The 7,301-nt window shown below is 45.3% G+C and overlaps 1 pseudogene; it reads left to right on the top strand.

The window, feature by feature from the left end:
- Nucleotides 1–946: 946 nt before the first annotated feature.
- On the top strand, nt 947–1,064 carry LOC126425189 (5S ribosomal RNA; annotated as a pseudogene).
- Nucleotides 1,065–7,301: the final 6,237 nt, after the last annotated feature.

The following is a 7,301-nucleotide window of genomic DNA, read 5'->3' as shown; positions in this document are numbered from 1 at the left end:
CAGTTTTCCAAGGTACCCTTTTCTGTGCAAACCTCTGCATATCCGAGTAACTACGGCGACCTGTATTCATCTCTTGTCTCCCTCTGCGATTTTTACCCCCCCCCCCCCCCCCCCCGCTTCCCTCCAGTATTAAAGCGGTGATCCCTTGATGACTCAGAATGTGTCCTACCAACAAATCCCTTCTTCTAGTCACGTTGTACCACAAATTTCTCTTCTCCATAATTCTATTCATCGTCCATGATTCAATTCCATGCATGGCTACACACCATACAAATACTTTCAGAAAGGACTTCCTGACATTTAAATCTATACTCGATGTTAACAAATTTCTTTTCTTCAGAAACACTTTTCTTGCCATTGGCAATCTACATTTTATGTCCTACCTACTTCGTCCATCATCAGTTATTTTGCTCCTAAAATAACAAAACTCATCGACTACTTTGAGTGTCTCATTTCCTAATGTAATTCCCTCAGCATCACCTGATTTAATTCGAATACATCCCATTATTCTCGTTTCTTGTTTTGTTGTTCATCTTATATCTTCCTTTCAAGACACTGTTCATTCCATTCAATTGCTCTTCCAAGTCCTTTGATGTCTCTGACAGAATTATAATGTCATCGGCCAACCTCAAAATTTTTATTCCTTCTCCCTGGACTTTAATTCCTGCTCCAAATTTTTCTTTTGCTTCCTTTGCTGATTGCTCAATAAAGAGATTGACTAACATCGAGGTTAAGCTGCAGTTCTGTCCCACTCCCTTCTCAACCACTTCTCACCTTTCGTGCCCGTCGACTCTTAAAACTGCCATCTGGTTTCTGTACAAATTGTAAATAGCCTTTCGCTCCCTGTATTTTATCCCTACCACCTCTAGAATTTGAAAGAGAATATTCCAGTCAACATTGTCAAAAGCTTTCACTAAGTCAACAAATACTACAGACACAGATTTAGGCCAACGGCCTTGCCGCAGTGGTAACACCGGTTCCCGTCAGATCACCGAAGTTAAGCGCTGTCGGGCTGGCCTAGCGGTAGGATGGGGGACCATTCAGTCTGCCATGCGCTGTTGGCAAGCGGAGTGAACTCAGCCCTTGTGAGGCAAACTGAGGAGCTACTTGATTAAGAAGTAGCGACTCCGGTCTCGGAAACTGACATAAGGCCGGGAGAGCGGTGTATCACATACACCTCCATATCCGCATCCAGTGACGCCTATGGGCTGAGGCTGACACGGCGGCCGGTCGGCCGTTGGGCCTTCATGGCCTGTTCTAGAGGAGGAGTTTAGCTTTTAGAAATCGTAGGGATAGTATTGCCTCGTGTGTTCCTACGTTTCTCCGAAATCCAAACTGATCTTCACCAAGGTCGGCTTCTACCAGTTTCTTCATTCTTTTGTAAAGGATTCGTGTTAGTGTTTCGCAACCGTGCTTTATTAAACTGATAGTTCGGTAATTTTCACTCCTGTCAGCGCCTGCTTTCTTTGGAATTGGAATTACTATATTCTTTTACAAGTCTGCGGTTATTTCACCTGTCTCGTAGATCTTGCTCACCACATGGAAGAATTTTGTCACAGCACAGCTGGCTCTCCCAAGGCTATCAGTATATCTAACGAAATGTCATCAACACCCAGGGCCTTTATTCAACTTGTCTTTCAGTGCTTTGTCAAAATCTTCACGCATAACCATATCTCCATTCTCATATTCATCTAGGTCCTCTTCCATTTCCATAATGTTTCCCTGAAGTACATCTCCCTTGTATAGATCCTCTATATACTCCTTCCACCTTTCTGTTTCCCTTTCTTTGCTTAGGACTGGTTTTTCATCTGAGCTCTTGAGTTAATACAGGTGGTTCACTTTTCTTCAAAGGTCTCTTTAAACCTCCTGCATGCAGCATCTACTATTAGTGATACATGCTTCTACATCCTTATATTTGTCCTCTATTCATTCCTGCTTAGCCATTTTGTACTTCATCTCTTAGACGTTTGTATTCCCATTCATCTGCCTCATTTATTACATTTTTGTATTTTATTCTTTCGTCGATTAAATTCAATATCTCTTGTGTTACCCAAGGATTTCTACCAGACCTCGTTTTTTTTACCTACTTGGTTCTCTGCTGCCTTCATTATTTCGTCTGTAAAGGCCTAAAGACAACCCATTTTTCTTGTACTATATTCCTTTCCCTTGCTCTTGTCAGTCGTTCCCTAATACTCCATCTAATACTCCATCTGGAACTCTCTACACCGACTGGTTCTTTCAATTTATCCGGGCTCCATCTCCATGAACTCATACATTTTTGCAGTTTGTTCAGTTTTAATGTGTAGTTCATAACTAATAAATTGTGGTCAGAGTTCACATCTGCCTCTGAAAACAATTTAAAATTTAAAATCTGGTTCTGAAATTTCAGTCATAGCATTATATAATCAATGTCTCCAGGACTCTTCCACGTATACAGTTTTCTTTCATAATTCTTAAAACAAGTGTGATCCTTGAGTTTCTCCCGGCGTATTTGATAATCAAAATATCCACGGGTGTATTGCCAGTCTACAGTGTCCAACGTGCACAATATTTCGGCGATCATACATGTCGCCATCATCAGGTGAACTGACGGACTGAGCTCCTGTGAACGTGCCGGTACGGAGATCCGTACACTATGGCTGCCCAGGGGAAACTGGATTCGATCGCGGTCAAGAGATGGGCTGACGGCACCCTAGGTCATGGGGTGTATCGGAAGACAATGCACACTGATCTGTATTTGCACGCAGACAGCTGCCACCACCCTTCACAGAGGATTGGGGTACTTAAAACTCTAGTACATAGGGCGCGCACTATCTCTGAAGCAGAGAGTCTACCCCATGAATTGGATCATCTGAGAACTGTATTTCGAAAAAATGGGTACTCAGAGTGACACATTCAACGTGCTCTCCGCCCAACCACTACAGCACAACCTGTGGAGATGGATGAAATCACGAGGGAGGAGGTAGGCACTGCGTTTATTCCATATACAGGCGCACTCTCGGGGAAAATCGCCCGCATTTTGAAGAAACACCGGGTCGGAACTGTGTTTTGTCCTCCGAATAAAACTCGTGCACTGGTGGGGAGCGCCAAAGATGACCTCGGTTTGAGGAAGTCCGGCGTGTACCAGATTCCGTGTCAATGTGGCAAGTCGTATATTGGTCAGACGATGCGTACCGTCGAGGATCGATGCCGTGAATACCAGAGGCAAACTCGACTGATGTACCCGAGCAAGTCAGCGGTCGCTGAACGTTGTTTGTCGGAAAATCACGCGATGCAGTATGAACGCACGAGAATTCTGGTGCAGACGTCGAGATACTGGGACAGCGTTGTTAGAGAGGCCATCGAAATTCGCACCGATGATGACCTCATAAACCGTGACTGTGGCTATAATCTTAGCAAGGCTTGGGAACCAGCGATTGTGTTAATCAAGAGTAAATCGAGCAAACGTGTAGTTGTGACGACCACGGCGGACAGAGCCATCACACCGACATCATCTCAGAAGCCGTCGCAATCTGTTCCACCGCGCGACCGTGGCGCGGGGCGCGGACGGCGGAGGGAGTGCACCGCGGGCGGAGGGTATTTAAATCGGCCGCCGCCGCGATCGAACCCAGTTCCCCCTGAGCAGCCATAGCGTACGGATCTCCGTACCGGCACGTTCACAGGAGCTCAGTCCGAAAGTTCACCTGATGATGGCGACATGTATGATCGCCGAAATATTGTGCCCGTTGGACACTGTAGACCGGCAGTACACCCGTGGATATCTTAAAACAAGTGTTTGCTATGATTAAATTATGCTCTGTGCAAAATTCTACCAGACGCCTTCCTCTTTCGTTGCTTTCCCCCAGTCCATATTCGCCTACTACTTTTCCCTCTCTTCCTTTTCCTAATGTCGGAATTTCCAGTCCCCCATGACTATTAAATTTTCGTCTCTCTTAACTATCTGAATAATTTCTTTTATCTCATCATATGTTTTCTTAATCTCCTCCTCATCTACGGAGTTAACTGGCTTGTGAACTTTTACTGCTGTGGTGGGTGTGGGCTTAGTGTCTGTCTTGGCTACAGTAAAGTGCTCACTACGCAGTTCATAGTAGCTTACAAGTGTTCCTATAATGTTATTCATTACTAAACTTACTCCTGCTTTGCACGTCTTTGATTTTGTATTTATAACCCTGTATTCACCTGACCAGAAGTCCTGTTCCTCCTGCCACCAAACTTCGCTAATTACCACTAAATCCAGCTTTAATCTGTCCATTTCGATTTTTAAATTTTCTACCTACCTACCCGATAAGTGATCTGACATTCCACGCTCCGATCCGTAGAACGCCAGTTTTCTTTCTCCTGATAACGACGGCCTCCTGAGTATTCCCCGCCCAGAGATCCAAATAGAGGACTATTTTACCTGCGGAATATTCTACCCAAGATGATGCCATCATCATCTAAACATACAGCAAAGCTGCATGTCTCGTGAAAAATTACGGCTGTTGTTTCCCCTTGTTTTCAGCCATTCGCAGTACCAGCACAGCATGGCCGTTTTGGGTGATGTTACAAGGCCAGATTAGCTTGCTCCGCAACTACTGAAAAGGCTGCTGCCCCTCTTCAGGAGCCACACGTCTGTCTGGCCTCTCAACAGATACCCCTCCGCGGTGGTTGCACCTACGGTACGGCTATCTGTATCGCTCAGGAACACAAGCCTCCGCACCTACGGCAAGGTGCGTTGTCCATGGGGGGCAGCCATAATGGCGGGAGGAAGCTTGAAGTGATCTGAGAAAAGGGCCGAAACTGACTGTTAATAAGTAAACATCTGAAAACGCGATCGAGGCTGTTTTTATTTGATTTTTTAGCATTTTTTACTGATTTCTGCTTTACTCCATATAACAGAATGCTTTCTAAAATTTGTACAAGACTTTCTTCAAGTATCTCTCGTCATACTTTTATTTCTACTGTCGTCCCATTATTCCCATGGGTTTTTACTTTTAATACACTGACTTGTCTTCTGGTAGTATTTCCCGAATTCACTCACATATACAGTATTAGCGTTCGTTTCCTTAGGTGCACTGCACATATTTTGAAGAAACGTCCAGGTCCATCGTAAGAGTGCCCTCTGACAACCTGACTGATGTGGTATGATGTCTGTCCAGCATATGTGATCATTTCCTCTTCTCCATACACTCATGCTCATAAATTAAGGATAATTGCAGAATGTGGTTCCACACAACGTGGCACTACACAAAACTGGCTCTAATAGCATAGGCACATAGGGAACACACACGCTACAGATCTGTAAGTCCACGGTATTGGTGATAAGTTGAGAAAACCGTCTCGAAACACATGTGCTACAAAACGCCACTGCTTCCTGTGCATGTACCCCGACATTAGTATGGGATATGATCACCATGCACACGTACACAGGCCGCACAACGTGTTGGCATATTCTGGAACAGGTGGTCGAGCAGCTGTTGGAGTATAGCCTCCCATTCTCGCACCATTGCCTGTCGGAGCTCCTGAAGTGTCGTAGGGGTTTGAAAACATGCAGCGATACGTCGACCGAGAACATCCCAGACGTGCTCGATGGGGTTAAGGTCTGGAGAATAGGCAGGCCACTCCATTCGCCTGATATCTTTTGTTTCAAGGTACTCTTCCAAGATGGCAGCTCGGTGGGGGCCGTGCTTTATCATCCATCAGGAGGAAGGTGGGACCCACTGCACCCTTGAAAAGGCGGAAATACTGGTGCAAAATGACGTACCGACCTGTTACAGTTTCTCTGTCAAAGACATGCAGGGGTCTACGTGCACAAATCATAATCCCATCCCACAGCTTCAAACCACGACCTTCACACAGGTCCCTTTCATGGACTTTAAGGAGTTGGTATCTGCTTCCTGGTTCAAGCCAGATGAAAACCCGGCGGGAATCACTGTTCAGACTATACCTGCACTCGTCCGTGAAAATAACGTCTCCTGTGACCAGGGGTCAGTGGAATGAACATTGCAGGTCTCAGGGCGAATAACCCATGTCTGTTCAGTCGTCTGTAGACAGTGTGTCTGGAGACAACTGTTCCAGTGGCTGCGGTAAGGTCCCGAATAAGCCTACCATCAGTACTCCGTGGTCGTTTTCGGGCACTGATGGTGAGATATCGGTCTTCTTGTGGTGTTGTACACTACGGACGTCCCGTAATGTAGCGCCTGGACACGATTCCTGTCTGCTGGAATCGTTGCCATAATCTTGAGATCACACTTTGTGGCACAGGGAGGGCCCGTGCCACGACCTGCTGTGTTTGACCAGCATCCAGTCGCCCTAGAATTCTACCTCTCATAACGTCATCAATATGTGTTCTTTGAGCCGCTTTGAACAGTCACCATTAGCACGTCTGAAAAAGTCTGCCGGCCGGTGTGGCCGAGCGGTTCTAGGCGCATCAGTCTGGAACCGCCTCTTGCATGGATGTGTGTGATGTCCTTCGGTTAGTTAGGTTGAAATAGTTCTAAATTCTATGAGACTGATGACCTCAGATGTTAAGTGCCATAGTGCTCAGAGCGATTTGTTCCATTTTGAAAACGTCTGCACCGTACTCTGACATGCACCAACACACCTCTGCGTATGCGGACTGCTGCCAGCGCCACCGTGCAACGACCCTAGGTCAAATGCACCTCATGGTCCCACCCCGAGGTGATTTAAACCCGCAAATTGCCCACCAGAACGTTGTTTCACCATGTATTAGCATTATCCTTAATTTATGAGAATGAATGTACTTCGGTTATTCTGGAAAGTCTCCCTTATAATCTTCTGACTATACTTTCTGACATCTGCTGGTAATCTTTTCCGTACTGTTATATTTAACTTCGTTATTTGTGATTCTTGTTATGATTTACTCGTAGTACTTTTCCATTCTTCGTTAGCTGCCGTGCGTCCTCTGATTTTTTTTTTTTTTAATTTCTTCATCTTACAACCGGCAAGGACTTTAAATGTCCATTTAACATTTTTAACGCGTCATTTCTCATATGTAAGGCTGTAGTCTGTTCAATCTCTTAAGCCTTGAACTTAGTATGATTTACAGAACTTACAAAACCGTCAAAGTGGCACAGGTTTATTGGGGACCAGTTTCGGGCCTCAGTTCATTATCAAATCATTCACACGTGTTCCACGCCATCATGTGTGCAAGGTGCTTCTACTTGTGTGACTGGCTAAGTGGAGGTCTCTCTGAACACGACAGTTGGTTATTTATTATTATTGTTAATATTGTTCATCACTTTTTTTGCTCGCAGCACAAGATTGTCGTATGCAAATCTTGCACTTACAAGCAATATGGC

The sequence above is a fragment of the Schistocerca serialis genome, chromosome 1, assembly GCF_023864345.2.
Source record: "Schistocerca serialis cubense isolate TAMUIC-IGC-003099 chromosome 1, iqSchSeri2.2, whole genome shotgun sequence".
Classification (NCBI taxonomy): Eukaryota; Metazoa; Arthropoda; class Insecta; order Orthoptera; family Acrididae; genus Schistocerca; species Schistocerca serialis.
This window is presented reverse-complemented; position numbering and strand designations above follow the sequence as displayed.